Here is a 19438-nt window from a genome sequence, read left to right on the forward strand (position 1 = left end):
GTAAGTCTATCATCGTTTTCTCAGAAAGATTCACCTTGCTGTTCTTTCTCCAATGCGCTCACACCAAAGATACATGGCATGAATAGAAGAAAAAAAATCATATTCTAATTGGCTTCGTCCATCTATACTTCAAGTCATTTCCAGAAGATAAACCCATCCCTCGATCTGGAATAATTTGTCCAATTCACCTAAGTAGCCCAAGTGTCACACTTAACTTTGGTCTTTGAAAGCTTCTTCTATTGCATCCGTCTTAAAACTTTAGAGGAAGCATCACTCAAAAGCTCGAGAACGACGTCTTGTATGGCGTGTCTTGAGGGTTATGCTTATTGTCATCAACTTGTACAACCGAAGAATCGTAAACCCAGGATGGCCCACATGAAGAATTGTCACCCTAGGATAGCCCACATGAAGAACTGTCACCCTAGGATAGCCCACATGAAGAATTGTCACCTTAGGATGATCCACATGAATAATTGTCAACCGTAGGATACTCCATATGAAGAATTGTCACCCTAGGATAGTCCACATGAAGAACTGTCACACTAGGAGAGTTCACATGAAGACTTGTCACCCTAGGAGAGGCCACATGAAGAATTGTCACCCTATCAAATTCTGGGGTGACGATTCTTCATGTGAGCCCACATATGTACATACGCAAGCACACAGGTCAATTTAAAGTCGCAGTCAACCAATGGAAACCCAGAGACGGGACTCCACGAGCATAGCTCCTACCCTGTATACTATAAGTGAATAAATAATGAAAATTATACTTTATGAAAAATCTAGAATACGGTAAATATATACAGTATGTTTACAGGATTCTAACCCTTTTCGTACCGGATGACGCTTCCTTCTAAGCTGCTGTCAGCCGATTTTATTCATCTCCGCGGGATATAACGTATCACACAGTCAATGGTATTCAAAAGTACGGTACAAGAAAATAAGACCATACACGTCTCAACTATATAACAAGGGTATTCCAAAAGTATAGTACTAGAATATACGACCATGCATATGTAAACAGTGTAACAAGGTCGTACGGTACAAAAAAAAAAAAATATATATATATATATATATATATATATATATATATATATATATATATATATATATATATGACCATACACATCTAAACGATTTAACAAGAGCATTCTAAATATACGGTACAAGAATGTATACGACCATATACAATCCAATAGCAGCCTTGTAAACATTTCGTCATGAATTTCAGATTTTATTCTAGCTAAAGGGAAATTACTTTATTCAGCTTAAGTCAAGATTTCGGGCTGCAGGGGTTTAAGTTAACGTGTTGACTTTAGAGATCAACGAACATAATGAAATTTTTGGATTAAAAAGTAGAAAAATGACAGGAAATAACAAAAACAGACTAGATAACTACCCACGGCTTTCTCTCTTCATCAATACAAAACCTACTAACCCAATTACACCCAATTATTCTCTCACGCGTACAAAGGACCATTTCAGGGTGAAAACAATGGAAAGCCCATCCCTGGGAAAAAGCATTTACTTAAAAAGAAAAAAGAAAAAAAAAAAAAAAAATATTATATATATATATATATATATATATATATATACATGTATATATATAATATATATATATATATATATATACATCCATTCCATTTATCCTGAGTTGTGTTCTTACAAACAAACAAACGAAACCCAAGATACTAATGTCTATACACTCTGACTTTATCTCTAGCTTTGCAGACGACATTTCTAAGTAGGCCTAGCAAACTAAACAAGGAATGACGTTAACCAACAAATAAAATAAACCCTGCATGCATCATCATTCATACAAAATAAAAAAAATCGAACAAAACATTCATCTTGTACACCCGTTCGTTTTTTTTTTAACTTAAAACCACAAAAAATTTCTCTTGAATCAAACGCAAGATCTAGTGACGTCATGTCGCTTGCACGCGTCGAGAAAGGACACGGTTGGAAAGAGATCTTGGATGACAAAGCTCATGTGCAAGGATTATGGCGTGCGATATGTTGTGAATAAAGGTCACAGGAGGAATGTATATCGACAGGCAAGGCTAGGGAAAGTAGCACAGGCTAGGACGAGGTTGTGAGCGAGAATAAAACTTGTAATGGAACTGTGAGAAGGTCCAGTATAAACAAAAAAATAAAATATAAACAAATAGATGAAAATGAAAAGATAAACAAATAAATAATCAGAAATATAGACTTTCTAAATAAGTGAAAGTCTGCCAAATGGCTGCTCCTAAACTCCCGAAAGCTCTGTCTTGTTATGATGAGTTACCATTACTTTTGGCGCGTTCTGAGAAACTTTCACTTTTAAACGTTGAGACACAACTACAAGACAAAACCACTTAACTCTTCCGCTCCATATAACGACTTTAATACATATTCTAGCTCCCGCCAGATAACTTTATCTAGTTAAAGGAAACCCTCATCTTCAACTAGAGAGAAATTAGACACATGAATAAGAAAATTAAGTTAATTTAAGTAAATAAAAAAGAATAACCCATAATAACCTAGGGTTGTCTACGAAATAAAAATCTGATCGCTTACCAAGACGCATTACCGAGGAATACCTATGGGAAAAATAAGATGGCACTTTCTGCAAGATAGGAGGAGGAGGAGGAGGAGGAGGAAGAAGATGAGAAGGAGGAAGAAGATGAGAAGGAGGAGGAAGATGAGAAGGAGGAGGAAGAGGAGAAGGAGGAAGAGGAGGAGGAGGAGGAGTAGAAGGAGGAGAAGGAAGAGGAGAAGGAAAAGGAGGAGAAGGAAGAGGAGGAGGAGGAGGAGGAAGAGGAGGCGGAGGAGGAAGAGGAGGCGGAGGAAGAGGAGGAGAGAGAGAGGAGTGTATGTGTGTGTGTTTAGCTGGAGTGGGTGTTGAGCCAAAATGGTGAAAGTTGAAGGGAGGTCCCGCCGGCCCCTCCTCCTCCTCCTCAACCACTCGCATCTACAGCAAGTCTTCTCCCCCTCCCCCACTGTTATTTCTACATCCCCTAAAATCTCCCCCCACAACCCTCCAAACTCCCCACCTCCCCCCACCTTTGGAGGGTACCAAAGTCAGAACAAGAACATGGTAGTCCACTTAAGATTAAATATAAACATATAATAATAATAATAATAATAATAATAATAATAATAATAATATAAAATAACGATATGACGTCATGAGAAGGGTAATCTTGGTTTTATTTTTATTACTGACAAAAATAGACATGTTGTATAACGAAATTAATTACTAAAACACACAAATCAAACTTATTGCATTATATTATGTAACAAATTGACCATTATTATATAATGGACAATACAATACAATAAAACCTTTGAAAAACATAAGATATCTGTAAAAAAAAAATCTATTCAATCGTATGATTCATTTCCGAACTGAAGCGACCTGTTCTTGTTCCGACCTACTCGCTAACCCTCCTGCCTCAAGGACACCACGACAATCGACTCTTTCACCTGCGATTCTATCCTTCAGGCAAAGTGGACATTAGTCCCTATCATAAAAGAGGCTGCGTGCTGTTGGTCCGAAGGGGTTATCAATGTCTTTGAAGGAAATACATCACACACACATACACACACGCGTGGCCTATCTGGTGTAGTTGTTTGCGTTTCGGTTTAAAAACTCTTCAAACTGTTACTGTCTCCATTGTGCAAGGATTTTATTATGTATACGTGTGTGTGTTTTGAACTCTCGATTGGAAGAGTGATAGCTGCCGATCACGAGTCCGACACGTCATCCAAGACCATATTGAATAACACGCACACACACACACGCGCACAGACACACACACACACACACACACACACACACACACACACACACACACACACACACACACACACACACACACACCCCTCTGTAACCTTCTCGCCCCACACCTGCACCCAGTTTTGTTGGTTGCCTCTCCCCCCTCCCCCCTCCCCCGTCGCGCCCCGATCCCCCCCCCCGAACTCCCCCCTTAGTCCCCCCCAACTCCCCGTTCCCCTGTGCCCTTGAACCTTCCCCCGGACCTGTTGGTGGCAAGATGAGGAAGGGTGAGAGTGGGGTGAGGGGGTGAGATGAGAGTGAGAGTGGGAGTGGGGAGCAGGGGTGAGTGGTGAGAGTGAGAGTGAGAGTGGGGCGTGAGAGTAGTGGGGTGAGGGTGAGAACAAGAATAGAAAATGGATGGAGGGAGGTTGTGGGAGGAGTGAAGGGGGAGGGGGGAGGAGGGCAAAGAGACAATAGAGAGACAAAGAAAACGGCCCAAGACCCAAACGTGGGGAGGTAGGGGGGGGGGGAGACCCATGAAAAAGAGAGAGGAGAGGAAGGGGGGAGAAGGGAGGAGAAGGGGGGATAGGAGGGAGAAGGGGGAGAAGGAAGGAGAAGGGGGGTGCTAGACAAGGTAATGTGGAACTTGAGCCCATTCTCTTCCCACTCTCCTTAACAAATAAATAATGAAAACCGTTTTCTATGTAAAAAGCGTCATCAAATGCCCATTTCCTCTCCGTGGCTTCAACTATCAGTCATTTCCTCGTAAGTTTAGCTCCTCTCCCATTTTTATCTCTTAACTATTTCCTGTTTGCTCGATGTCCGTTAGCATATTATCCTTGTCGCGTGCAACTGACCATTTCCGTTGTGACGTCATGTCGTCTCAGTAAGGGAGCGGCGGAAGTTATGACATCATGTGGTGTCAGTAAGGGAGCGGCAGGACAGTTATGACGTCATGTCGTGTCAGTAAGGGAGCGGCGGGACGGTTATGACGTCATGTCGTGTCAGTAAGGGAGTGGTGGGACGGTTATGACGTCATGTCGTGTCAGTAAAAGATCGGCGAGACGGTTATGACGTCATGTCGTTCCAGTAAAGATCAATTTAACAGTTGTGACGTCATGTCGTTTCAGTAAAGACGAATGGAAAGCTGGTAACGTCACGTCGTTAGAGCAAGGAGCGGCGGGACGGTTATGACGTCATGTCGTTCCAGTAAAGACAAATGGAAGTTATGACGTCATGTTCCAGTAAAGGCATAGAAAACCGTTATGACGTCCTTTTCTAGTAAAGACAAATGGGACACTTGTGACGTCATATCGTCCGAGGATGGAGCGGCGAAAGTTATGACGTCATGTCGTTCGAGGAAAGGAGCGGCTGCAGAGTTGTGACGTCAAATCGCGCGTCAAGGCACGTCCACAATTCCCAGAGCTTCTATGAAAAAATGTCAACTTCTTACCATTAATTACGAAAACAAATTAAACGAAATATGTACTCTTGAAGACTCAAATAATAAAATATTTGTCCGTTACGGAAAGAAAAAATAACGACATGACGTTATAAGATGGCGCCAACTCATCTTCCTCGAATATACACATCGCCTTCATCTACTTTCACGCCACCTATGACATCATATAGATTCGTAGTGAAGTGCCCTGTTCTTGTTCAGACTGGCCACAGGCACGTCAGTGAGTGGGACACAGGGGAGACAAGGACGGCAGGTGAGTAAGGGGGGAAATTCCCCAAAATGGCGGAAAACGAAAGTGGGGGACGGGGGGGGGATCCATTACAAAAACTCGCACAGAATCGATTCCTCGAATATCCATTCTCTCGCACACAAACACACACCACAATACCTCAAACCGTTACTGCCCCCCATGAGCAGTGTCCGGTACGTGATTAAAGTCCCTGATGGTGTATGAATGAATGCCACTCTGTTGGTTCTCTCAACCACCACGTGAGAGAGAGAGAGAGAGAGAGAGAGAGAGAGAGAGAGAGAGAGAGAGAGAGAGAGAGAGAGAGAGAGAGAGAGAGACTACTCATAACTCCCGGATGATCAATCCCGGTACCGGGAACCGGGATCCCGTCCGAGAATTCCAGGACCCGTCCGGGAACGTATTCGTCCCTGAGGAACGTGATGACGTCACTTCCCGCCGCCACCGCCGTCGTCGCCGCCGCTCGAACGGTGCCACCAGCAAGAACCGTTACCCGTTACTCCACCGAATACTGTAGAGGTGTAGTCAGTATTATAGGGAACGGGGAGAATTCCGTGACGCCTCTACGGATCAGGGTCACGCATCATAGTTTCGTGATAGATAGAAGCGATGGGTCCGAGGTTCACTTCTATATTTCATTCGTGATAATATATATTGATATAGTTCTAGTTTCTATGCTTGATCTATGTTCTTATTGATAATATAATTTGAGAAATATATTTGTATTTTTGGATAAACTGTGGCGTTGATATTCTATTTAACAAATGTTCTTTTCTACAGTATAAAAGGTATGGATGTAAGTATGCATGCATGTAGGTATATATGTATATATATGTATGTACGTATGTCTGTATGTATGTATGCATATAAATGCATATATAAACGTATGTATGTATATATACATATACCGTATGTATGTATGTATGTATGTATGTACAGTATATACGTATGTATGAATGAACCATATATTCATGTATGTGTGTTTTCAAATCCATAAGAACAAAAATACCAACTCTCTCTGAGAGCAGTGCAACATTCATTTATAAGTGAAATTCATCTTTACTTAAATAAACAGATACCTACAAATAAGGAAATAAATGAATATATAAATGAGTAAATAAATAATTAGATAAATGAATATATAGATAAATCGTGTCTGCGAATAATAATAATAATAATAATAATAATAATAATAATAATAATAATAATGATAAATAATAATAATAATATTAATGAATAATGATGCTAATAATAATGTTAAGTTATTGCCTTCAGATTCACAAAGTGGAAACCCGCAGCCCCACAGCGGATGTCAGCGGTCTTCGAGCCCTTCCTATCTCTGTTGTCACCGATGTCATCAACAAAGTGATTAAAAAAATGCACATGAATCACAAAGAGAAATGAATATATAAAAATATCAACATAAAACAGAATTTGACAAAAAATAAATCAAATATAAAAATAAACACAATAACGAATAAAATAATATTAAATAATGAATGAAAGTTATATAAAATAACGAATAACAATAATGAAATAATTAATGAAAATTATATAAAGTAACGAATGAAAAATAATATAAAATATAATAGAAGTAAATTAACAAGCAAATTAATAATCAAAATATGAAAGGCTTCACAACAGAGAGTGCACAACCTCAAGTCTTGGTGGCTTTACGTTCCCGAGAAGGCGATCACTCTTAACTCGACGTTACAAAGGCGATGCTGCGACATTTGCGCTCGGGCGAAACTGTGGGCCTTGGCATTTGGCCAACCGTTCCCCCGTTTTCTTCTAAAAATACTCCAGAGAGCGGCCAAAGGCAGTGAAATAATGCAAAAAACAAAATTAAATTAATCAGTGCCTGGAATGGACATCTTAGAAAATAATAATAATCATGACAATAATAAAATAAATATATAAAAATAAAATAAATCAACTCAAAGATAGAATGAATAAATTGATTTTGTGAATTAAAGTAAAACGAGTGCCGCTACGTAATTAACAGGACAAATATATGATAAAATAAAATGAGGTAAAATACCTACACGGTAAAAAAAAACACATATCAAATCCTTGTGGCTATATTTTCTTTGAATTCACTTGAAGGAAGAAACTAAAGTAGCAACCCTGCACGAGAGATAGACAGAGAGAGAGAGAGAGAGAGAGAGAGAGAGAGAGAGAGAGAGAGAGAGAGAGAGAGACATACATACATACATACATATATATATACACACACATATATATATATATATATATATATATACATACATAGAGAGAGAGAGAGAGAGAGAGAGAGAGATAGAGAGAGAGAGAGAGAGAGAGAGAGAGAGAGAGAGAGAGAGAGAGAGAGAGGCAGAGAGAGAGAGAGAGAGAGAGAGGCAGAGAGAGAGAGAGAGAGAGAGAGAGAGAGAGAGAGAGAGAGAGAGAGAGAGAGAGAGAGAGAGAGAGAGAGAGACAGACAGGCAGAGAAAGAAAGAGACCAAGTAAGGAAATTCTCACGATCTCGTGAGGTACAGGCTGTGGACGACTGTTTTCAATCAGTGATAGCGACAGTGCTGCCACCTGTGGCTGTACCCTGGGTCGGCTAGGAGCGTGTCCGCCCGGCCAGGGCAGACCCGTTGACCTACCTGGCACTGTGCCAACGGGTGCCACCGGGGGGAGGGGGGAAGGAGAGGGGGGAGGGTACTTGCTCACGTGTTCTGTATCCCCCCTTTCACCTCCCCCCAAAAGCTTGACCTATCATAATGTTTGCTAACCAAAAATAGTGATGTATTTCTTTTTTTGTTTCATGTGATTTTTTATTATTATTTTAGTTGTACATAGAAAAGAAATGTTGTCAGACCTATCCTAACATTTACAAACCAAATTAGTGGTTTTTAATTCTTATGAATTTTTATTTTCTGTTATTTTCTTACTCTACATACAGACCACTACCCCTTCCAAAATATAAATAAATAGATAAATAAATGAATAAATAAATAAATAATAATGATAAATTGCAACCTGACCTACCTTCCCATCTACTAACCAAAAATGGCGATTTATATTTCCTGTGATTTTCACTTTATTACCTGTTATTTTTTGGGGGGGGATTCATTTGTTCTGTTCGTAAAAGATGGTGACATGTAGATGAATAAAATCGCCTGGTGACAGCGAAACATTCCATTTCTAAATACTTAATACATACATACATACAAACATACATACATACATATATGTATATATATATATATATATATATATATATATACATACATACATAATTTACATACATATACCAACGGCTTCTCCCCCTTATAAGGGAGGCAGCCAAAAAACAAAGGCATAAAATCCACTCCCACCCATTCCATCCCCCACATACTCCACGCCCACATTCAACCCCCTCCCTCGACGTCCGTGAGTGGAAAATTGTCGGCCTCGTTTATAGATATATCTTTATAAATACCTGATAAATCAATCATTTTGCTTTATAACACAATATCAAAGTAATATCGATTTTATATATTTATCATTGACAAAGACATTGTGTCAAACCAAAGATTTTCACTTCCCAGAAAAAACCTTTCGGCTTTACAAAAGAATTTCAGTCATCCAAATATTTAACAGAAAATGATTTGCATTTTCTATTCTATGCAGAAGAAAAGAATTTTTTTCAGAGGTCATATCATTATTGACCTAAGGTCATCCACAATTGGGAGACGTGACCTCAAAATATGTTTTTACATTCTTCATTGATATATATATAAATTTGACCTAATTTTAACATTGGTTATGAAATATTACACAGAATTGAAATCTTATCTATGTTGAGCTGTGCTTTTGATTTATAATGTTTGTGAGACATTTTCTTAATCCGATTTTCTCAGTTTCATCTCGAAATCGCCATTGCTTGTGTCTAGGGAATATCAGGCCTTAATGTGGGAAATTTTAAATTCTTTGTGTACAATTTTTAATTAAATTGAAACATATAATTGTGTGTATAGATATTTACTAAGGTACTCGAAAAATGGAATATACTCTTTTCATGTCAAATAAATTTATGTTTATTTTAGTTAATAATGACAACAGTATACCAAATGTCATTCATTATTATGCTATAAAGCAAAATAGCATATTTAGCAATGGTTTCAAAGGGTATGGATATATGTATATAAATTAGGCCAAAACGCCCGGGTCGACAATTTCATGAGAGGCCATTTCTGCCATCTTATTCGACTGAGGGACGCCAGAGGGGAGGAGGAGGAGGAGGAGGAGGAGGAGGAGAGAAAGGAAAGGAGAAGGAAATTAGGAGGATGAAAGGAGAAGGAAGAGAAAGGGGAAGAGAAGAGGAGCAGGAGGAGGAGGAGGAGGAGGAGGAGAAGGTAAGGAGATGTAGGAGAAGGAGGAGGAAAGGAGGAGGAGGAGAAGGAGGTGTAGGAGTAGGAGGAGGAGTAAGAGGAGAGGAGGAGGAAAGGAAAAGGAAGAAGAGGAGGAGGAGGAGGAAAGAGGAGGAAAGGAAAAGGAAGAGGAGGAGGAGGAGGAGGAGGAAAGGAAAAGGAAGAAGAAGAGGAGGAGGAGGAAAGGAAAAGGAAGAGGAAGAAGAGGAGGAGGAAATGAGGAGGAAGAGTATGCGGAACGGAGTAGGAGGAGGAACCTTAAGACTGAAGTTAGGGTCACCATTAAACCGTAAACGAGGTCAAAAAGGCGATTGACCCCGACCTGACCCGACCCTACCCCTACGCCGCACCTGTAATTGTGACGTCATCTACCACTAAGCCTTTTCCTTTGCAGCTGTGTTTATGACGTCATGCAGCCCTTAAAGTGAACAGACTATTGCCATCCAATGAAATATAACATAATATATAGTATATAATGTAGTACAATAAATATATCGTAATATAATACGATATGATGTTATGTAATATGGTATGATATAATACTATATAACATAACATACAAACGTTCTATGTAAGGGAAAATTATGATCCGTTTCCTTACCATTTTTGTTGTTATAAAAAGATAACCCAAAAGTAAGTTGATTTGTATAACCAAAAACATCCATAATGAAGACATGAGGTACGATGTTCCAGTACGATATCTTACCGTAAAATTACGATAGAATAGTATTAGAATACGAAAGTATACTCCAATAGTTTTTCCTTTATTTATAATCACGATTAATAATTTATTTGATTTTATATTGAGTTTATATTGAGTTTATGTAATCAACATGATTATTTGTGTGTGTGTGTGTGTGTGTGTGTGTGTGTGTGTGTGTGTGTGTGTGTGGAATGTAGGACAAAAGGTCCCCGGACAAAAGGTCCCGAAATCTGCACCCCCAGGACAAAATGTCCCCGATATTTAGGACAAAAGGTCCCCATTTTTTTTTTCAACAAATATTGATTTTTATCAACTGTTTATACATTTTGGGACATAGTTAATTGTGGTTTTATAACAACCCTTAAATTCAGGAGAAACCAAAAATTCACCACTCACTTTTGTTAACGAATTTCCAAAATAACTTGTAATCGTACTTATTGTTATTTTTACCTATGTGCATTACCTTGCATTTACTTGTTAAATTTCATTAGCCACTTTTCAGACCATTTTTTTTAAATGTTCATTCCGCAAATTATGAGTACAATTACAGCACACAATATATTGTATGCCTATAAAAAATAATATTATGCTTTATTGAACTTATATTGTATGCCTATATAAAAAAATGAAGTTAAAAACCAAATATTCACAAAAAAAACATATAAAGGAATAAAGTAAAACACATCTGACAAATTAAAAAAAAAAAAAAAAAAAATAATGAGGACATTTTGACCACCCACCTAGGCCGTTGGGGACATTTTGTCCCAGGGGTGCAGATTTCAGGACATTTTGTCCGGGGACCTTTTGTCCGAGCACTGTGTGTTTGTCCGAGCACCGTGTGTGTGTGTGTGTGTGTGTGTGTGTGTGTGTATTCACACTTTGGTATTCACATTGGTCTTTGGATCACGTGCTGGACTCGTGATCGACAGCTATTTCCCTCCCGGAAGAGAGCTCAGAGCTCGTATGACCGATCTATGGGTAATGCTGTGACATTACACGCACACACACCCCAACTCCCCGCCCACGAGAGTTGGAGTAACGACTCGAAGCGCAGCGATACTGACAGCCCTGGGCAGGAGACGACCCCGGACCGCCCTACTGACAGTCATGGACTCTCCCACCCCCGCCACCGAGAGTGTGTGTGTGTGTGTGTGTGTGTGTGCGCGTGTGTGCGTGTATCTGTGTGTGTGTATGACGATGAAATTACGGATCGTCTGAAAGTTACGTGTGACGTCATGTCGACTGCAAAGATATCCTCAATCAACATGGACAAATTCTGTATATTCTCGACATTTGTAAACAAACAAAACCGCTTTACCATAACTATTCTTTAGAATCCTTACAATATATTCTACGTAATTTGATATATCAATTTGCTCTACTTTTCCTAATCTACAAAAACTGGATTTTGTTTTATTTGCAAGAATTTAAGAAACGAAAACTTATTGCACAACCTGCGTGACGCAGGCGTAGGCTCACACAGACACAGGTCAGGGTCGGATCAACTCGACAGTCTTCCGGGGGTACCGAGAATTCGAACATGTTTGCCCTGAATACCTTGGCAAAAGCTTCACGTGATGAATATATATGAAATAAATGAATGAATAAATGAATAATAGAATAAAGAAGACGTACAATAAATAGATAAATACAGTAGATAAATGACATGGAATAAACGAGCAATTACAAATAAATAAATAGATGAAAATCCTGATTACACTGATGTTTGTGTAAATACACAGATGTATCATAAAGTATAAAAGAAAATAATCTACAAACCAAACATATGTTAAAGAAAAAGAAGAGAGAAAGAGAGAGAGAGAGAGAGAGAGAGAGAGAGAGAGAGAGAGAGAGAAAAGAGAGAAGAGAGAGAGAGAGAGAGAGAGAGAGAGAGAGAGAGAGAGAGAGAGAGAGAGAGAGAGAGAGAGAGAGAGAGGTAGAGAGAGAGAGAGAGAGAGAGAGAGAGAGAGAGAGAGAGAGAGAGAGAGAGAGAGAGAGAGAGAGAGAGAGAGAGAGGTAGAGAGGAAAGGCGTGATCCGACCTCACTCACTCAGTCACGTCGCCGCCTCCGCCTCCGCCGCGGATGGGTTTTATCCCTCCGCCGCCGCTGCCGCCTGCAGAAGGAGCGGTTACCATCTGCTGCGCCTTGAGGTCCCCCCCACCCCCACCCCGCAGCTCCTTGCAGCAGCAGCAGCAGCTGCGTCTCATTGATCGAAGGCAATTTCCGTGGCCAATTGTGATCTTTTGTTTCATTCTACCTTTTTATCTCACACATGTATTGTTATTCATATAATACCGTTATCATCAGCAGCAATATCGTTATTATTATTATGATCAATATAATCATTTTTATTTATCATTATTATCCCGTGTAAGGGGAAAAGCCTTTGGTATATGTATGTATGTAGTTATTATCATTATCGTTATTATTGTCCTTATCATTATTTATCACTATTATTATCATCAATATCATTATTGTCACTATTGTTGTTGTTATCCATTATAGACAAATACATGAACATGCGTCCTTCCTTTACACGTGGTGTCCAGTAATACGAGAGGAGGGAAGTAGGCGGGGAGGGAGAGGAGGGAGGGAGGGAGGGAGGAGGTTGTGGTAGAATAAGGAAAATGGATGGAGGGAAAAGGTAAAGAGGGAGGGAAAGATAGAGGGAAGGATGGCTGGAGAGAAGGGAGGATGGGAAGGAAGAAAAAAGGAAAGGGGGGAAGGGGAAAGGAAAGAGTGAGGGAAGTGGGGAGGGAGGGAGGGAGAGGAAGGAAGGGAAAGGGAAAGAAAAGGGAAGGGAAGGGAAGGGGAGAGGAAGAAAGGGAAAGGAGGAGAGGAAGAGAGGGAAAAGAGAGATAAGGGAAGAGAAGGAGGGGAGGAAGAAAAGGAAAGGAGGGAAGGGAGGAGAGGAAGGGAAAGGAGGGAAGGGAGGAGAGGAAGGCAAAGGGAAGAGGGGAAAGGGAAGGGGGAGAGGAAGGAAGGGAAGGGAAGGGGGGAGAGGAAGAAAGGGAAAGGGAAGGTGGGAGAGGAAGAAACGGTTTCCCAGTTCGGCACAGTTCAAAGGGTTGTGAAAGCGAGCGAGCGAGCGAGCGAGCGAGCGAGGTGGACGGGTCTCTCTCTCTGTCTGACTCACCTGCCCTTTGTCGACCAAGTTCCTCCATGGCCTTTGTCTACAACGGTCATGTGGGGCCCTTTAAGTGGTCCTTATCCCACGGGAAGATCCCTTGGGAAGGGATAAGAAAAGGTGGGAAGACTTTACCCTTCCCCCGTGCAAAAGGAACCGACATTTTTTTATTATATTTTTTTCTTCTGACTTGTCCTTCTTCTCAGTAGTAGGCTTTCCTTCCTTCTTCACCTCCTTCCCTCCCTCCCTCCCTTCCACTCGAGCGTTCCCGCCCTTCTTTGTCTTCGTCTTCTTTCCATCTTGCAGCTCAACGCCACTTTCTCAAACTCGTTGGGTGATGATCTCAATTGCAACTCGACGATTCATCCCACCATCATCGTGATTATTAGTTAGAAATGTCGTCTACACATACAAATTGTACCCCAACTGCGCAGGGGGGCGGAGCTTAGCGCGTGACGTCATGTCGCAGCGTTGTGCCCAAAACGTCAAAGATCTTATTTTCCTAATTACTAAATTGTCCCGAAATAACTACCCAATTTAATTTAGTCTAAAACCTAACCTAAGCCTTACCTGATGGAAGCACTTTGTAGTAGACGTTTTAGAGAAAAGGAAAAGATCTAGACATTTTGAAAGTAGGCATACTGGGAAATCCCCAGTATTTTTTGTGTGTATTAACCTCGCTTCCAAACCTTTCCTAAACCGTGTTTGTCATTTACATAAAAATTACTAGTTTATATACAATGAACAAACAAATAGATAAATAAATGAATAAATCAAATAAATAAGAAAAACTCATGCTGTCACTTTCCAATATTACTCTAGACAAAAACATTACGATTGCTGATAATATATGAACGCGCGTGTGTTTATCGAAAAAAATAATGAAAACTTTAGAATCAATAAAAAATGAGGCCCCGTGCAATACCAAACCATATGTAATAAAAAAAATTATAAAACACACAGTCAAGTTGGCGTCCTTTTTATGAGCGAAAAAAAGGAGAGTAAAAACTATCGTCTAATCTAACAGGTCCATGATATCCTGTGACTGGTACAGAGGTCGCGCCCCGCTCGGGGCGTGAAAGCTCCACTACACTGTAAGCCGTTACTGTCTCCCTTAGGTAAGTTGATATATATGTGTGCGTGAGGTCACATTACCCATAAATCGTATTATACGAGTACTGAACTCTCGTTGGGAGGGTAACAGATGTCAATCACGAGCCAACCACGTGATCCAAGACAATGTTTGGGTGCAAACAAACTGGACCCATATTACCAAACACACACATATATACATATATACATGATAACTTCATGTTTCTATATATTTTTCTTATAATAAAAGTAATGTTAACAATATTTGACTAACGCAGTAACCATTCAACATTCTCATGCTCGATTAAATATCACCACATTCTTAAAAAAATATTCACGAAAAAAAATTCCTTGTCTTTCCTTCTTCGTCAAACATTTCCGTCTGAATCCCATCGTGGGGCACATTTGAGTGTCCGCTATCTTGCATATATGCGTGCGTGCGAGCGCGCGAGTTTGTGTACACTTCAAAATTAATTATATCACCATTTTTTCTTCTTCCCACTCCTCCTCTTCTTCCTCCCCCTCCTCTTCTTCCTTCTCCTCCCCCTCCTCCTCTTCCTCCTTCTCCTCCCCCTCCCGACCTACCTGACCTCTGTTTCCTCCCATTGTCCTGATGACAAGTGTGTCCTGCGAAGGACAAATGACAAGAATGATGTGTCCCAACGTCAACAGGACACAAAAGTCGGTTTTTTGTCATTACGATGTATATAAATTGCGAAATTATTTCACTATTCATTTGACAAAAAAATAAGATATATTCCAATAGACTCGTCAGTAATACTCGATGTAAAAATAAATTAATGGAAACATTCAAATTCAATTTCTCTGAAAAAATTGTGTGCAAGAAGAGAGAGGTAGAGAGAAAAGGATGAGAGAAAGAGAGAGAGAGAGAGAGAGAGAGAGAGAGAGAGAGAACGAGAGAGAAACGAGAGAGACGAGAGAGAGAGACGAGAGAGAGAGAGAGAGAGAGAGAGAGAGAGAGAGAGAGAGAGAGAGAGAGAGAGAGAGAGAGAGAGAGAGAGGGAGAGGGTGGGGGTGGAACGATAGTACAAACCTGCTTACTTGTTACTGTCCCTTTCAAGTCTCCACGAAATCGTGGTCTTCGTTTAAACCCCAAAACAAAAATATACCACAAATTACTTATATATAATTTCATGCTCACATTGAAATATTCTATTACTAGATAATCTTCTTATTGCACGATACTACAACGTTCTAGATAAAAACAAAGCTTTTATGAACATTTACCTTGCACAGAAGAGGAAAAGCGAGTCTTCTATCGGACAGGAAACCAATAATTGCTTGCTAACCAGGATAAGAAAATGTCTCTTTTATTTCACATTTTTATCATTTTCACCATTATTTTCCAATCACACGTATATCTATATATTTCTGACGCATTATAGGTATATATTTTTTCGAAGTTATGTTACTTTTTGTTCAATTGCTTAGAAGATAAATGTAATAATTGCAAGTATTGTGTGCTACAATTCTCACCCACAGGTTCAACATGAAATTTAACCTTCAATTCACTCGAAAAACTCCTCTTCTAAAGAGCAGTTCCAGATCACAAACACTTAATCCTTGTTCACATATAATTTCTTTTGTCGTGTTTCGATGATTCACTAATGCGTGGTCGATTAAGGCACAATAAAGTGAAAGGCTCCCGTGTACGTCGATCGTAGTTCCCTCCTCCAACTCTTTGACTACACTGACTCTTGTCGTCGATAGACTCGGCAGTCTCTCACTGGAACAGGTTGCCATAATCCATCCTTTCATTATTTTTTTTTTTAGAATTCGGATTACATTCGCGTCTCTAAATATTGACTAGATTAATAAACGTAATATTGTTTACATTATCCAGAGTTCTATTATCTTTTATTAGTTTTTATTTTTCCAGAAAGGGAAACACTCACTTGTAGTTACCTTGATTAGAACCGTGCGCTGTTGCCATTTACAGGTATGTGATGAAACTTTCCAACGTTGCCACGTTTCGTTATCCTACCCGGTTTTATGTCGTTTCATTATAAAAAATCTTAGTTACATTAAAATCACTGCTTACCATAAACTCCTTTGTCAGTATAATTTACCAAATATCATTTACAAAAATCTTATGCATTATCATTCACAAAAATCTTATGCATTTTTGCTCGTAAAAATGGACTACAATTTTGTATTGTATTCACTACAACCAATACAATACAAATTGAGGCAAAAGGAATGCATGATGTAATTGTGCCATTATTTAGAATTCTAGTACACGTTCATAATTAAATAACACAACAATTTTCTATACTATATTTCGCCACGGCGTGCAACATTTACAATTCTTTCCCCGGGAATGTCGTCTTCAACATATTCATTTCCTTTTATCTATTTGATTGATCCGACAAAGAACGAAAAAAGCAGAGTTAAGAAAATAATACATATTCATTGTTGTTCAGCGATATATCAGTGAGTGTACTACTACTAAGATGCAGAACCACACACACAATCATATATATATATATATATATATATATATATATATATATATATATATATATATATATATATATATACTGTATATGCGTTGTTGAAGTCTACAGCTGTGGTGGCATTGTTCAATTTGCATGAAGTACTCTCAATACGTCGTTGAAGGAAGGCCAGGGTATTGATAAATACTCCAAGGTACATGTTCTTCTACTTGAGACGTCTTTCGACCCAAACAGGGGTCATCTTCAGGAGTTACAATAATTATGATAACGTGAATACAAGAACAGTAACGGGTGGGAATTTGTACTCAGGAAGAATACCCTGGGAGAGGATGTCAGTCGTAGCTACCCACGGAGCGCCATCGAATTGCCCATAGGTTGCTTGGTGAGATTTCCTCATAGATGGAAGTGAAAATTCTGGTTGTAGTTGTATGTCGATGGCAGGTTTATCTCAACGAATAAAAAACGGATTCAGTCATCCCTAATCTCGTCCTATCTTGTTCGCGGTAAAGAATGGATGTTTGTGTTTCCGTGTGTTGTTGGTGTGGCAAAGGATAGACCCATCCTGTAATGTGCTGTCATCCTTTTAGACAAGGTGGTAGTAGTTGAATCTATATACCGAGAATTAAGGCGACTGCAGTCACAAATGTTGCAGGAATATATAAGGTTTACTTCCTGCAAGGAGCTTGTCTGTGGGAGGCAGCTATTTTACATGACGAGGCTGGATATCCTGTTAGTTTTGAAAAAAAAAAAAAAAAAAAAAAAAAAAATTAAGGTACGATTTCGGTTTGCAGGGCTCACACTGTTGTAGATGATCTTTTTTCGTCTTCTTTGTTAGCGGAGGACATTAAGATCTTGTAGCAGATGACAATGTTACCAGGTGTTTCTTTCGGTGACTGATCTTGGGTCATAAAATTATCCAAATGTATTTTTATTGGTAAGGAGTTGTGAGAGACTGCCAATCCGTATTAGTGGCAGTACAAGTAGATGAATGTGCGAAGGATCTCTTAACAAGATAAATGACCACACTCACTAGCGATGTTGAAGCAGAAATCCAGGTTTCTGGGCTTTACGTGAAAGAGTACCACGATGAACTAAAACATCCAAAAAGGGAAGTTTATGGTTACCTTTCATTTCATGTACACACACACAATATATATATATATATACTGTGGGGTAGCGGGTTTCTAGTTTACTGACTGAAGTTTTTATTATTTCAAGGGGAGATGGTACGACATTTCACTGCATTTTTTTTTATAATTCTAACTGCTGCCAGGGAACTTTATTCAATTGAAGAGATCCCTTCCTACTTCCTGCACCTTAAACAATTTAAACAATTAAAATATTTTTTGTTACGAATTGTATTTTATTATTTTGTCTATTTTATTTCTTAATGTTTAATGTATTTAGCGGATTAATTAGAAAATCTTTAATAATTTCTACTCAAGATATCAGATCTATAAAACGTAAATAAATGGACATAGGTAAACATATACAATAAATAACACAATGTAATAAATAGATATTCTAAATTAACAGATAAATGAATTAGTATGTGATTAAACATTAAGAAATAAATAAACAAATAAAGAATTCTAGTCTAATAATAAACAAAGGCAGCGAGATTTGAAAAGCGACAACGGTTGGTAGTTTTCCATTGTCGTCATTAGACAATGAACATGACTGCAAAGGGAAACCCATGTTACTGTCTATATATACTATATATATATATATATATATATATATATCTTTATTCAACCACAAACAACTTTTAATTCCATGTCATCGCAATCGAGACTGAAGAATCGCTCGATGGAGACATTTTGTTGGAAAATGAAACGTGGACGAGCCGAGGATTCGAACCCAGCTAACCCGTAGCAAGGTTACAGTGACTTATACCAATGCGCTATCTCCCTTGATTGCGCATTGGTTTAAGTCACTGTAACTTTGTTACGGGTTAGCTGGGTTCGAATCCTCGGCTCGTCCACGTTCCAATTTCCAACAAAATGTCTCCATCGAGCGATTCTTCAGTCTCGATTGCAATGGCATGGAAATGAAAGTTGTTTGTGGTTGAATAAAGATATCCCAGCGATCAATTATTGATCGCTGGGAACCATTCAGTGTAGATGTATATATATATATATATATTATATATATATATATATATATATATATATATATATATATATATAT

The 19438-nt window shown here is 39.0% G+C and overlaps 1 protein-coding gene across 1 annotated transcript in view; it reads right to left on the reverse strand.

Moving 5' to 3' along the window:
- Positions 1–16490, reverse strand: part of LOC143026788 (uncharacterized) — a 119433-nt gene extending 102943 nt beyond the window's left edge. The window contains exon 1 of the mRNA XM_076187569.1: positions 16020–16490. The gene's annotated coding sequence lies outside the window, so the exon portion shown is untranslated. The remainder of the gene's footprint in view (positions 1–16019) is intronic.
- Between the last annotated feature and the right edge of the window lie 2948 nt (positions 16491–19438).

The sequence above is a fragment of the Oratosquilla oratoria genome, chromosome 1 (assembly GCF_046742065.1).
Source record: "Oratosquilla oratoria isolate Oo_2021 chromosome 1, ASM4674206v1, whole genome shotgun sequence".
NCBI lineage: Eukaryota > Metazoa > Arthropoda > Malacostraca > Stomatopoda > Squillidae > Oratosquilla > Oratosquilla oratoria.